The 16038-nt window shown below is 31.4% G+C and overlaps 1 protein-coding gene across 2 annotated transcripts in view; it reads right to left on the bottom strand.

Moving 5' to 3' along the window:
* LOC129942846 (prolactin-releasing peptide receptor) overlaps window positions 1-16038 on the bottom strand; it is a 141751-nt gene that overhangs the window by 65345 nt on the left and 60368 nt on the right. The gene's annotated exons all lie outside the window — the stretch shown is intronic.

Below are 16038 nucleotides of genomic sequence, written 5' to 3'. Positions count from 1 at the left end.
TAGGACAAATTCTTCTATAACTCAAATATTTAAACAAAAATTAAAGATATCATCATCATACTAATTTTAACGAAATATTTGTATTAACATTTGGTAAAGTTTTTGGAAAATTTTCACATACTACATACATTAAAAATATGTGAAGTATTGCATTCTCAAAATATTTCGAACACGTGATGTTAATTAAACAAGACACTAATGAACCTATTTGGATACCTTTTTTCCGAACAAGGCTATTTATTCCTCTAACAATATTTGTTGACCGAAAAGGGTTATATTTTGTATGGATTTTAAAAATCATTTTTTACCAAAATTCGATTAATACTTTTAACTGAAAATCATATCTTAAACTTATGTAACTTATAAGCACTCTATAATATAATGTGATACCCGTGACATGATGGTTAGTGCGTCGGACTGTCATGCCAGAGGTCTCGATCCCTGCCCATGCCATCTAAAGCTTTTTTACAGGTACTGCCTCTTGCGAGGAATTGACAAATTCTCAAAGAGTAATTCTTGTCATGAAAAAGTGCTGTCTCAAATTAGCCGTTCGGATTCGGCTTAAAAATGTAGGTCCCCTCCATCCTTGACAAAAGTACTCGCACACAAGAATGGCTGAGAGTTGTAAATCATTAGGCCCTAGTTCTCAACGGACTGTTGCGAAACCCAATTCTTTTTTAAGCACTTTATAATTGCATACAGAAAATATTTTTCAAAATTTTAAAAAAGTTAACACAATGCACTCGTAAGATTTTCGAAAAAAATATTATAAATAAATGTTCTTTTCTCATTCAAATTTTTAAAAATACACCTTTTATGAACATTTTTAACTTTTCAAAATATAGCTACTATTTTTTAAACAAACTATTTGATAAAGGAGTAGAGAAAGCGCCCTAGCCGTGAATTTTATGTACTATTAAATCTCTTGAACGTCTCCATTATATCAAGAAAAAACAGCTTAAACTTCAATTTTTGATTGACTTGATTTTAAACAACAACAATTTTAAGCACGTCAATTTATCAGTGTGCATTGCATTCCAGGCTTTTTAAAATATACTTTCAAAAGATTGATGAGCATTTTGAACTTGCTTGTCTTTAAATCCGAATTAAAGTTAAGCGTATTAAAATATGTTTAAAATAAAAATTATTACTTGAACATTTTGATAATGGGTTATAACATCATTGCAACTATAAAAGCGGTGATATGTATAGTTGTGAAAAACTGATTTTCTTGACCTTTGATTTCCATAAGATTGTATGAGAAATACAATGTTAAGAATGCCAAATGTAAGCGAGTTTCTACCAATACCTATAAAATCTCTCTTTAAAATGTTAAACTTTATGTTCGCCTTATTTTACTGGGCTTAAAGTGTTCTAACAACGAAACAGAACCTTAAATCAAAATGGAAGGAAAGGTAGTTAAACATTGGATACATCAATTTTATGTTATTAAGGCATGCTTCAAAATCATTTCCTTCATAACATTTTAATTCGTTAATTTGATTAATGATTCCTTATTTGATTTTCCTACTGCTTTATTACCAATGTACATTAATAATATGTATATTTTAGTATACACAAACAAATTTAAATCAAAAAATAACATAATTATTTCAATTAATTATTATTTGTTATAGGAAGCGATGGATTGATATAAACCAATTAAAAAGTTTTTATTTGTTTGCATTTGCGTTCGAATACCATTAATTCTTTATTCATTATTAAACGATCCATTTATTAAAATTCAAAATTATTTCAATAAGTGCATATTTATTATTTACTAATTTATATATTCTCCTATAGTTTGCTTTGGATGTTTATTTATTTATTTATTTTTAAACAAATATGTTGTGGTACACTGACTATACTTTACGATTTAATGATTTTTAGTCTTTCATTAAATTATATAAAAGCTTTTTCTGATATTTTATCCTGTCACTTTCGATGTTGGAAACAGATATATGTAAATATCTGTCGTTTTGTTCTTAAAAGAAGAAATGAAGTCGTGAGAATTTAATTTTATTAAAAATGCTTCTTAATCGACTCACAATATCTTATTAATTTGGTTCAATTGCAATAAGTATATATTGTACTTATATGTACTCTACATAAAATATGCCTATGAAGTTCGTTAATTTAAAATTACTGCAGTCAATGGTTTTTCCAGGAAAACCTCACCTCCATCCTTTAATGCTCTTTCCCAAACATACGCACATATGTGTAATAGGTATATGAATAGTGTTCAATGTACATGAAAAGAATACATAACTCGAATTATAGAATCAAAAACCTTTAACAATTAATTACATTATTTGAAGAGACTAAATTACTTTTTATTAAAATACAATAAACTAATTAGGAGTTGTTGGCCACAGAAAAGGACAAACGAGGATTCACATCCACTTTACCGCATCGCATATAAAATAAAACAACACAAAAACTGCCAATAAAATGTCTGATCTGATGAACAGATTCATCCCGTTTATGGGCGATGCGGTTCCACACTGCGGTCTGACACGAGAGAGGTAAAATTGTAAAACTTAATTAACTCAATAATAAAAATATACATAATGTATCTCCATACACAGAGAACGATAATTGCAATTTTATTACAGCAATAAATACCACGCTTCGGGTGACGCGCAGTCTTTGAGGTGGTTTATTGGTTTTTGGTTCGTTTTGTATATAATGTAGGCGACGTTTTTTCTTCCACCTACTCTACTTTGATATGTTTATACATTAAAACTGTACATACATTATTTGAATTCGATGATGCCTTTACGAATTGTGCGTAATCGAGCATTGGGTTTGGTTTTACTTTTTATTACCTGGTGAAAACGCATAATTATTCGCAATCGACATAATTAAATATTCTAATTGAGTATTATCGATATCAACACTATGATCCTTCCTAACATATGACATTTGAATTCTGAAGTACCCTAACATGTGAGTTCTGAGTTTGATATAAGCTGTTTGGGATTAAAAGGGCAAACATCTCTGTCTCTACAATGTTTTACGAGTTAATGTTTTAGAGGTTTCAAAGATTTCGCTTTATTAATTTATGAAAATGAGTTGATTTGATTACATTTTAGGGTGCTGTAAAACATCTGAACATATAAGTACACAAACACAAAGAACGTTAGAATATACTTTTAACAAATTTGTGACATTTGGGTAATGGATTCAACGGTACATCAAGAATTATATCTTTAATAAATCTTATTTTTCCCTATCCTCTAAATGAATTTAAGTTTATCACCTTGAGTTATTACTAACAAATCTAGAGTTAAAACGGAACCAGAAGTTTCTTTTTATTTAATTATTTTTTTCCTAACTTCCCAGTTGAAAATTAAAAGTTGGGATAATATAGAAATATTAATTTGATGTTTTTGAAAATAAAAAAAGAGCTTTCATTTTCAAATTTAAATAGGTGTTAATAAAGGGTGTTGTTATTCTATAGAGGAATTCGTGTTTGAAAAGCTGCGGGGTTAAATTTTATACTTGAAACCTTTTTAAGGATTATTGACAATGTGCATCCAAAATGCTCTTAGAGATATTTAAAAAAAAATTAAGAGAGTTTATGTTAGTGCTCAGACTTGTTTGTTTGTTGCAAAGGTCGAAGTAGAGTTAACATTTTTGGAACCACTAATTTTCCGTCGTGCACATAATTCTTGATAAAATTAAAAGGAAAAGGCTTGGCAGGGTATGAGTTACTTTGTTTGAACGTAGAATTTCAGCTTTTGAAGTGTCACACAACCTCCGAATTAGTTCAAAGTTTGATTCGCTATTCATAATAAGAAACTCAATCTACATTAGTTTAGAAAAATAGATTTCTCGTCCTTTTTCGCATTGCAAATAATTAAGTTAAGATTGTTTTTTGTTTCTATCCCAGTCGAAATTGGAAACAGTACACATTTAATAGTGATTAATAGCAAAATTCAAACTTTACTTTGGAAATCTGTAAACAATGTTGTACTGTTATTTATGTTATATTTGTAAAGTTCTTTCTCAAAATCAACAGAAATAAATCAATATTTTAAATCACAAGTTGAAAACGTAGTAGTGCAGTACCTCTAGTGCTTTCTCAAACTATCCGTTTGGAATCGGCTTAAAACTGTATGTCCCCTCCATTCCTGACATGACTGGCACACATGATTGGTTTTCTATGGACTGTAACGCCTCCTAATTTATTTTATTTAAGTTGAAAACGTCAGCATTTGAGTGAATAAAATCAAAATTACAAGTTGGAAATAAATTTCTTCCAGTTATTTTACTTTGATTGAAAAAAATCGCCAATATTTTGCCCTTTTTAAAAAAATTATTGAACTACTCTATTGACTACAATAAGTAAAGCCATTGAAAACGCTACCATGAGACAATGTTCTTAAGTGATGTTAAGATGAAGATAATTTATCATAGATTGGTTCAGTTCATGACACAAAATATTAAATTTGATGATATCCTTAGCGTAGTAATACCAAAACTATCAAGTAAGGGTTCCACAGGGTTCCGTGTAGGGTCCAATTCTTTTCTTGATTTATATTAATTTCATCTTTCAAGGGTAAACATAAAGTTTGTGCTGATGATGTCAGGCGTGGTTAGTGCAAACAGATGTTTTGATCTTACATTAACAAGGATTTAAGTTATTTAAGAACTTAGTTTAAATGCATAAATTAGTTTTGTTTAGTGGTGAATAGTGGTCCTGAGCTCTTTTTTAATTCTATTGATTTCCAGTAAATCGAATTTTTTATCATCATTATTAAAATGCACTTTTGCTTTGTATTAAAAATAATCAATACAAATTTTGAATCATTTATTTTAAATGTTCGTAGAATTCTTCCGGCAGTTTCATGTAAATTGTTTTATAAACTCCCACGCTCTTAAAAAATAACAACTTTTTTTTTAAAGAAACTATTAAAGATTGCATTTTTATTATGAAGATTTTCATCAAAAATCAACACAGCAGTCATATTTCTACTCAAATTGCCTTGCAGCCCAATCCCCAACATACTTTCACTGTCAAATGCAGAAGTTCGGGTTCACAACTAATTGAAATTCGAAAACCTTCTCCTTTCACTTGATATTTGAATATTCTCAAATTCGAAACCATTTACATATATATGAATACATAATGAACATTTGTTATCTTCTATTAATTTATGCTCTAAATTCCTACCCGCGATTGCTTAAGTATCCTGAAGGAAATAGAAACCTCTCAAATTTACACCGTATTTTATATCAAAGGCTAATATATATGTGAATTAGTATCTTTACCAAGAAATTCATCAACGGGTAAAACTTTCACTTAATGAAAGATCTTTGAACAATAAAATCAAAGTGTTTCGATAGAAATATTCAAAGTGTCAGCTTATTCCTCTGTTCTCAAAATTATTCCTCAAGAATTTTCCAGACTCATCATCATTTGATACTTGGGATTATTCCCAAAGCACGATACACAAAGGTATAATAAGTCTCCATCAATTCGAATATTATGTATAACTTTTCGCAGCTTATGCCAGCCTAAGGACCTAATTACTTTGATAAATAGTTTCTATTCCCAATCCCAAGGAACCTCTTATGTCCCCTCAGCACCATTCTGATCAAAAATAACAAAACTAAATAAACAACTCAACAGAAAATAAAAAAGTGTGTCCTTTATTTAGTCCTCTATATATTATAAGTACATTCCTTGTCGAACAAACATTATTATTGCATGATGCCAGTAGTGTGATGTGTGTCAATGTCCAGAGTGAGACTTGAAGTGAATATACGACTCTCACCACGTGTCCTTGCCGAAATTAAGGACCAGTTTGGAGCTCTGAAGAGATGGACTGGTCTCTGGTGTGTACCTAGCATGAGGGAATATAAATGTATCCAGAGAAATTCGACTAAAGCTGATTTTGTCGCCAAGAGACACCTGACGGTGAGATTATTAAGTGCTGCAGTTCAACGGAGTCGTTATATTTTGTTTGGATGGCTTTAGTGAGGAAAGACGGACGAGGAAATGGATGGGATAAATAATGTTCCCTGCTCCCGCATCCTATATAAGGCATTTTAACAACAACATGGCCTGGTCATATGGGCGTTAAGTAAAGAGATTTTTGCTGTCATCTGTGGAGTGTTCTTGCAAAACAAATAGCTATAAGAAAAGAACTTTAAGGGAGGTTGGTTGTCGTTGTTCTTCGAGGACACGACAGGAAATTATTAGACATTTCTTCCATTATAATGAAAGTATTTGCTTAGTCTTTATATAATGTAGATAGACTTGTTCGTTTTGTTTTGTCAATGTCAAACACGCATCACTTGAAGAGCTTTTTTATGACAACAAAAAGTTCCTTATATTATTCGGTTGGTTTGAATTCTAAGCCAACTCGTACTCCAAAAAATGATGATTTGACAAGTGACTTGAGAAGTGGATAAACAAAATAAAAGATGGATTAGATTTTTGTTATTTCTTTTATTTTTGTAGATAAAATAACGAAGGTAGAAGGTAAGTTATCTATCATGAAACAGAAGTTCCCTTCCTTCTATTTTTATTGACACTCAATCGGAAAGTTTTATAGTTATTCTTGAGATGTTGAAGTATTTTTTTGTCATTTTATTTAATAACAGAAATCCATTAATTTCAAGTTTGCTAACTCTACAAAAGTTGCAATTGAAAAACTTGCGAATTTCTGCTACGTAAATTTCGTTGTGCAGATAGTGTAACAACTGTCAAAACACACAGCGGATGTAAGCTTTATCTTCTTTCCTTTTAATAGAAAAAGTTCTGGAAAATTGTAGGAAGAAATGGTGAAATGGTGAAATTTCTTGAAAATGTCCTCGTAATTCTTTCTCTTGGCTATTTTATTGCAATGGACAAAAACATACAATAACTACAAACATTAAAATTAGAATCATTTCATTTCAACTGTTGCGATAGTGTGTGGAAATAGATTGTGAACTAGACAACCCTTCATCTATTGGGTGTTTTTTTAGAACTCCCGATAGATATAACTTTTAAACTAGGTGTCATACTACTGAAGTGTGTTTGACAACACAAGAACATCATTTATAAATCGTGGTAAAATTATTTCCAAATTTCGTTTTCTGTTCGTCAAACTTAAAGTTGACTTTGCGAAGTGAGCATTAAAGCTCGTTTCTGGAGTTTTGTGCGCTTTTCATATCGAAAGCATTATCGTTTAATATGTCCTTATCCAAATATTCTCAAGACATTGACCTGTGAATTGGCCACCTTGTGATTTGAAACTTTTGTCTGGTCTAAGCTCATAAACCAGCGACTATTGACGAAATTAGGAAAGGCACACTACCCGCGGCATGATGGTTAGTGCGTTGGACTATTTCAAATTTTCTTATAAATACTATACAAAATAAATAAAATATAAATTGAAGTAAAATATATCTTAGGGCCGAAAGGCATTAGTATTAAGTGTTATAGTTTAACTTAGAGTGTCCGTATGGGATCATTAAGTTAGTTGTAAGTTATGGATAAATATTTTAGTTTTATGAATTTTTGTCTAGCTTTGAGATATGTTTAATAATGAATTAATAAAAATGAATTTAAAAAAAAGGGCGTTGGAGTGTCATGCGAGAGGTCCTGGGTTCAATCTCTGCCTGTGCCATCTAAGGTTTAATTCACGGGTACTACCTCTTTCGAGGAATTTACAAATTCTCCAAGAGTAATTCTTGTCATGAAAAAGTGCTTTCTCAAATGAGCCGCTTGTATTCAGCATATAAACTATAGGTCCCCTCCATTCCTGAAAACATTACTCGCACACAGGAATGGTTGAGAGTTGTAAGTCACTAGACCCTGGATCTGTACGGACACAATATTTCTAGTGGAAGGACTTTGGAAAAATCCGGTGTTTTATCGTCATATTTAGTTCAGTGATATATTAGTAAAATAAATTGCCATTTTTAGGCTAATGAGCTGGAGAAATTTTGAATCCATTTTTCTTCAAAAAGTAGTCAAATTTTACCTTGCCAAATGTGTGCTTCCTGAATCACGAGCTCATGGTCTCGGTGCACTCTGGTTTTAATAAGTCAGCTACAATTGGCACCGTAGAAGCCAAACTTATGGTCGAACGAGTCGCGCAAAATTGGACCTTATGAAGAGACTAGATATAATTTTCATAAAGTAAATGCCATGAACTGTTCTTTAAAACAATAATACTAATTTTAAGCTTAGTTTCAAATGTATCTGTTTTATTTTATATTATTAATCAAACTAAACGATGAATTACCCTTCACAAGACACAGAGAAATCGAATCCAGACCTATCTTGCAACAAGTCTATATGAGTCCTTACCACATTACGTGATATTTCTGTGACTGATATTTCACTCGTTATATTCAACTATAATTTAAGGTGAATCATCATAAATAGAAATTTAGTTTTACTACGGTCAAACCTATCTGGCCAAAATGAAATTGCCAATTTCTCAAAAGGAATCATCTCAATGTCTACCATAAAAATTTCCCAATAAAAAACAAATTGATTCCAATTGCTTATAACATAACCATCCCCAAAAGTTACTTCCTCTTTAAACTACCTTCTTCCATTTTATTTCTGAAGAAAAAGGTCGAATTATACCTCACATGCTCGAAATCGTAATAGTCAAAAGAAAAAGGAATTCCGACTGGAACTTCCTCTTGTTAGCAAACTTAATGTGATTGAAGATAAATGACAATTCGTTTTACTTTTTCTTAGAAGCATCTGTCAAAAGTCAGAATTCGGGAAGCTTTTTTTTCGTCAGGATCTCATTCGCCTTTAAGGATTGAATATAATTTAAGAAGAAAAATAGCAGCAAGAGACAACTCTTGTTGCACGTTTTTAACATTAAGTTATTTCGTCAAAAAGTATACTCGTATATACAACGCATATCGACACAAAAGGGCAATAAATCACTATATTGGCTCTCATGTCCATGACATAAGGGGAAGAAATCCTTTCTGCATTAAATATGCTGATAGTAAATGAAATTTTTTGATTTACCCTCATTCCCACCCCTAAATCATCAGGAAACAGAGAGTAGGGAACAGGGAAGACCCAGGGAGTAAAGTAAAGTATGATAATGAAATGTAACACGTATTTTTTCCTAAGCAAATGGGATTATTATTTACACTTATTTATACATGTTTCAGCAATCTATATTACAGAGTCTTATCTCGAGTAATTTATCAGCTTATCGATTGCTACCAATTGACATCATTCTTTATGGCTTTTCCAGCTCGTCCGAGGTATGGCATAGCGGGTCTTGGTGCTGGAAGACCTTCTGGGTCACTGAAAAACTAAATGCAATGTGGCGCAAGAATGTTAATGTCTGTTTAAAACCCTCCTTCGAACGCCTTCATCGAAGCCATCCATGCCCGCCCAAAGAATATGCTGGTTCTTTGTCATAGACAAATTGATTCCCTTTTAAACGGTTTGAGGTTTGCCACTGCCAGAGAAGAAGGATATGTGTGTTGCAGTGCACGTCTGGCTTTTAGCAGATTAATCTTTGGTTGCAAAAATATAACAAAAACAAAAATATTTTTTTATATAGACCTTCGATAAACACATGAGTTTGTATTTCAATTAGTTTATTGCAATCGAGGGTGCATTGCTGATAAAGGAGCACGTAATTGGAATGATGTGTTTTACCACATGTTACTGTTGTTTATTGTATGTTCAAGCACTCAGGAAGGATAAATTGAGTTTCTTTCGGTTCATTGGATGGAATAAATATTGCCATGGCTTGCTGGAGATGCGATAGTTGGGTATTTTTCAACACTCAACATACCTAGAACAAACAAATTGTTTTAACACAACTTGTGAAGAAAACACAACTTAAATAATTCGATATTCGAAACAGGTACATCTGGAGTATGTGTACGTAGTTGGTTTGGTTACAAGGATGTAAATTCTATTATTGGTGGGTACAATAATTGAATTTTTATATTTTATTAAAACCAATAAAACTCTTTTAACAATGTTGCAGACAGCCATTGCTCAGTCGATTGTATAAGGGAGATTCACAAAATACAGCTGTTAAAGCTACCTATAAAAAAAACTCCCCATCACTGGTTTTGAATTTTATTTTTATTTTATTTTTGAGAATGTGATATAAGAAAGATCAATAAAAAACATAATAATTATAAATGAAAACGCATTTGATGTATCGGAGGGTCGCCTTTGGAACAAGGGTATATAACGACTTGCTATTTACAAAGATTCCCTTAAGCGTTTTCTGGAAGTAATAAACGCAACAGCTTTAATTTGTTGTTCAATGTTCGTGAACTTTTTCATGACAGAAGGTATTTTTCGAAGATTGTTAAATACCAAATTTTCACAAAAAAGAGAAACCTGACAAAAATAAGATCAAAAAATGTATATTTATTTCTATCAGTAAATATCTGTGTATCTTCTTTGCATCTCTTGAATTGAATCAAAATGGTGCCGAGTTTTCTAAGTTAAGTAAATATCCAGAAATTAAGATAGGGTGTTGAGAAAAGATCTCTTTTTTAGCATCCGCGCCACTATGAGTAAGCCACTTTTTCACAACTCTACTGTATTTTGGTACTCGGAGTTATTATGTTTACAGGTGCAAGTGATAATTTAACGGTAAATTCTCATTGCTTTGTTTAAATGGCGCTTTTTGTTGTGTGGTCCATTATTTAAGGCGAGCAAAATAATTTAAATAAATGTGTTTTGGTTTAAATTTTGATTTCAATTTTATATTTCCATTAAAATTGTAATAAAATTATTGAATTTATGAATTTAAAGTGGGTCGAGGCAAGCACTGCACACTGGAGAGTCGGGAATTTTTAAAAAAGCTTATTTTGGGAGGCAAAACCTATAAAAAGATTCAAGAACTTGTTGGCTGTTCGGCGAAGATAATAAGGAACGCCATAACGTTTGAAGAAAAAGTAGAAACCATAGGACGGAAACAATCTCTAACACAATATTTTAAAAACCGTGTGGTTCGCTTTTCAAGAAATAATCCTACAGCAGCAGCTACAGAGATTGCAGACAAGCTTGAGGTTCCGTGCGGTGTGCATACGGTACGGAGAATACTAAGGGAGCATTACCCAAATCCTCGCAGTCCAAGAAAGGTTCCACTTTTAAAGATGAACCATAATAATAATAAAAGGATAAAGTTTGCTCGCGAGCATTTAGAATGGGCTTCTGAAAAATGGCGAAACATTCTCTGGACCGATGAGAGCAAGGTGGTTCTCTATGGTGGTAAAGGATCTCGGCAGTTTGTGAGAAGACCCCCGAACATGAAATATAACTCTAGGTACACCACAAAACAATTAAGCATGGGGATCCAGTATAATGGTTTGGAGATGCTTCTCCTATTATTAAGTTGGCCCAATATACTGGATCAAAAGCATTATGAATCAGAACTCTTACGTGGATATTCTTCAAAACATCATGCTGCTATATGGCGAATTCGAGATGCCGCTCAAATGAGTCTTCCAGCAGGATAACGACCCAAAGCATACCAGCAGAGCAGCCAGGCAATGGTTCCAAGATAATAGGATTTAGGTCATGGAGTGACCTGCACAGTCTCCTGACCACAATCTCATCGAGAATCCATGAGCAGATATTAAAAAAGACAAAACCAAAAAATAACAGAGAGTTATGGAGAGTTGCTGAGCAGGCTTGGCAATCAATAACACCATTTAGATGTCAGGGACTTGTGGAGTCAATGAAACGTCGCTGTGAAGCAGTTGTAAAAAATAATGGTCATGGTACCAAATACTATAGCTTTTGTTAAATAAAATACCGTTGAAAAGAACTTTTTGATCCCTTGTTTTATTTTAATTTAATAGAAAAAGAAAACCACTGCTTTTATTTTGCTCGCTTTATTTTGAGGTTTATTTTGTTTTTGGATTACTGTTTAAGTAATTAGCATTATATTAAATTAAATTTTTACTAAAAATTTAATTTTAATGAATCTTAAGAAGTTTTACTTAGAAACATTTCCAACACCAAAGCCCTTTTTATATTTATGTTTTATTTAAACTAATTTTTCAAGCACTGCTATGTTTTTGCTCGCAGCGTATTAGAATCCATAAATTTTCTTATGTTTATGGAAATACGTATTGTCATAATGTCTTACATTTAAAATTAGCTTAACAAAGTTTTAAACATTTTAAGTAATAGTATCTTTGTAGTTAGCATTTAATCAATAGGCACTGTCTTTTGCTTTCTAACCAATTTTTTTCCAAAAAAATATCCAAAATAAAAAATTATAATTTTATCATTTTTTTATCATAGTGCTTTTTTATTTTAATTTTATAACAAATCTTAAAAGTACTCCGTCGCTTGAAAAATCAATCTTGTTAAGATTTCGTAATAAGCTTTTTGTAAAATATCGTCTGAAATTATCTTTAAACTTAAGTATTCATTTTTTTATTACGAAGAATAGAAGTGTTTAATTTTTTAAGATCTTCGTGGGGTCAAATAAAGTTTTTTAAATCATCAAAATATCCACCATTGGTCTAATCAAAAACATTTGAGATGCATGCTCTGTTTGAATGTAGTATTGTGTTTTAAAAAAACAATCAGCAAAAACTCTAAGAAAACAATAATTTCTGTCAAAAAAATTATGATAGGTACATACTTATTAAAAAATGGCATCCAAAACTTTAAGTAGAAAAACATGATTGGTTTTTCTAGAAGTCTATACATTTTTGTTTGTCAAAATTGGCTTCTTAATACAACATATCAACACAAATTTAAGTAATCATGGAGATTTTCCCTTCAATCTAAGACCCCTGGACCATGGTTACCTTTGAAAAGGTTCATAAAGTCTCCAAAAGTGTGGCTCATAAAACGCAGCTCAAATTTATATTTGTATAATAACTATTAAGAACATTGCATAAGCAAATAAAAACTAAATAATTTGTTTAGAAAACAGTTTTAAAAAGTCTTCGTATTTGACATTACATTATTTCTTGGATTTTTGTTATCTATACTCCTGTATAGTAACATTACTAGGAGACAATTTTCTACCTTGAACTCAAAATCATTGCCTGCTTCAATTTTTAATTTATTAAGCTTGGAAAATATTCTCTGAGCACATGCACTGCTATGCAGCAAAGTCGATATTTTACTCATAAATTCGTATACATAAATTCATGGAAGTGGTTTTTTAAAATTCCTATTTTGAACGAAAATTGTGATATATTTTTAATTTTAAAAAATACTCCCAAAACAAGCATCATCAACTTAAAACTCTAAAGCTTTACCTATACTTTTCTTTTATTATTTTTCTAACAAATTATTTTTTTTTTGCTTAAAAAAGTGTTCAAAGAGTTTCTAGATTTATAGAACTGTCCAAGGTGTCCTTGTGTGCGAACGCTAAAAAGTTGTCAAAATTACATTAAAGTGTGCCCAAAGGTAACCAAGCCCTGGACGAAACCCAATTGCAAACATAGAAATTGAGGGGTTTTTTCGGCATCAATCGAGATTTCGCTTTTCTGATATCGACCCAAATGGTTACTTAAAATGATTTTACTGATAATGACAATATTCCTAAAAAGTCAGTAAGGACTCGGACTGTCAATCAACTATTGCCTTTTTTTGTTAAAGTGCAGCTAATAAATTTATATTGGTATTCCCTGGACGGGTCTCGTCTTCAAAACTTTGACTCTTTTTAAACAATTTTCTTCACTCAAAAACTCTTGTTTTCAATAGAAACAATTCAACAACAATTTTTTCTCCTGCAACAATTTCAACATTTCAGAACACCAATTTTTTTCCCACAATTTTTTGAAACGAAATTGTTGACAAAAAACTTTAAGCTGTTGAGTTATTGACGAACAATTTGGCACAAATGTGAGTGAAAGAAGAATTTAAAAAATCGGAATTAAAATGGAAAATAAATAGAAGTTCATCGAAGCTACTTGTACGCTTTTTTTTAACCTCTAAAATAAGCAATTACTGGGACTGTTTTTATACTGAAACTGCAGCTGATGTTATGATTATGTAATCTTAGTTCTTTTTGATATGAAAATCTTCTTATCTGTATTCAGAAAAACAAACCCAAATACTAGTATCTTATTGTCAGTCAAATTGAAAAATAACTTCCAAATGTTATCAACTTAAAATCATTGAAATCTTAAACCGTCTAAGTAATATTGAATCTTAACGCGAAAACTTTCATAAATGATTCTTCTACAAATTGCCATAACTACGAATCCTAATTACCATAATCCGATTAGCTTAACAAACTAACAACTTATGAGCTTATAAAGTTTTCAAGCACCAGACAAGATACAAACTTCCTTTAAATTGCCGATGGATGGTGGAAAATTATTGTTATTTCAATTTAAAATTTCTAATACAAATCGATTAGGTTCTTAAATTGCTTTTTTAATATAACAAATTGATTTTTTAAAAACATTTCATCACACTATACAGTGAGATAGATTTTCCACATTTTTAGCAAAGTCATCATATACTCGTGATTTCCACGATGCGACGACGTAAGGAAAAACAAAAATTCATAAAATCGATAAATTTAATCAAGTTGTCATTGTTCCCACGTGATTTATTGTGGTCGGAGGTCAGAAAAAAGCGTTTTATAAACCTTACAGCACGCCATCAAGTTTGTTGTGGTTTCGAAAGATAAATAAACAATTGAATACTTTTTTTGTTGAACGCCCTGGACGCTGGCGTTGCTGGAGCTGCTGGCGCTGGAGAATGTTATCCTTTCAAGCACCATAAAGCTGTTATTCCAAGTGAGATTTTTCATAGAGCGAAATATAATAATAAAAGGATTGCCCAAGTACTAATAATTTAAATAAATAGGTATAGACAGTTGCGAGTTTATGGTTCGTTGGGTATGACAATTTGTGTTGTCTCTTTTCTGAAAATTCTAGGAGGAAGCATGTTTTCATAGGGATTGGGGATTTTTTATTGTGAGGATAGAACTTTTTTTTTCTTGCTTTTTTTCGTAATAAGCCGAAATGGAAAAATAACAAAGGAAATGAAAGGATGATAGGAATGTGTCTGTATATTTTTGTTTGAAAGTAGAAATCCCTTTGGTCCCGGGGCCATAGCACAGATCGACGTGTGAAAGCAACATTTTGATCCCACCTAACAAAAGGAAAATAATCCTTGGGATTCGCTTTAACTCAACAACTGTGGAAGGTTAAAATGATGCAACAACTGTTGTAAATTTAATATTTTTTTTAACATTTGATTGTAAATTTCATAGTTTTTTTCATCTGAAAGGCTCAATGATTATGGAAGCTTTCAATGTCTGTGTTCGTTAGGTATGGTTAGAAAAAAACGTTCCGAGATAGCATTTAAATGTTTTTAAAAAAAAATAGACACTTTAATCAGGCTTGCGACTTGACAATCCTAGTTTGTTTTTATTAAATTCTTTTCTGTGTACATAAATTTGTGTGTATTTCTTTTAAATTAAATGCGGGTGTGGACACAAATTGGCCTTGAATTGTTGATTAAAATTTTAAATTCGCGGATGAATAACTTACAAGGTAGGTTTAAATTATTTGTACCCTAAAAATTTGTAAGAAACTTTGCTTGCGAATTTCTAATGACTAAATAATAAGCTTTCTAGAAATGGTCAGCACTATATGATCTTGTAAATGCTACATTTACGATTCTTATGCTATGATAATGTTGTCATATGACGACACAAGAATCAGTGCGACGATACAGTAGAGGAAATTCCCATAAAAACACTACAATTTTACTTGCATAACTAATTGCACCGACTGCAAACCTCCAGCACTTTTTACTTTTGCATCCAAAATTATCTGTCAAACCAAAATGAGGTAGAAGTAATTTGTTCAACATTTGTTTATAAACTAAAAAGATTATTCCTGTTTGATTGCGGAATAAAATTAAAAAAATTGAAGATTAAAGGCGCATAAAAATAGAATTGGTTATTTTATAAACTTGGTTGAGTTCATTATTGAAAGTGGTAAGAAATCACTTTTTGTGCCTTTAAAATTGATTTTGGATATTTTCTTTACAGAATCTTATCATGCCACGTGAAAGAATTTTAAGTGCAG

This window comes from Eupeodes corollae, chromosome 1, assembly GCF_945859685.1.
Source record: "Eupeodes corollae chromosome 1, idEupCoro1.1, whole genome shotgun sequence".
Lineage (NCBI taxonomy): Eukaryota > Metazoa > Arthropoda > Insecta > Diptera > Syrphidae > Eupeodes > Eupeodes corollae.
Note: the sequence above shows the minus strand (reverse complement) of the source record. Positions and strands in the feature narration are given on the sequence as shown.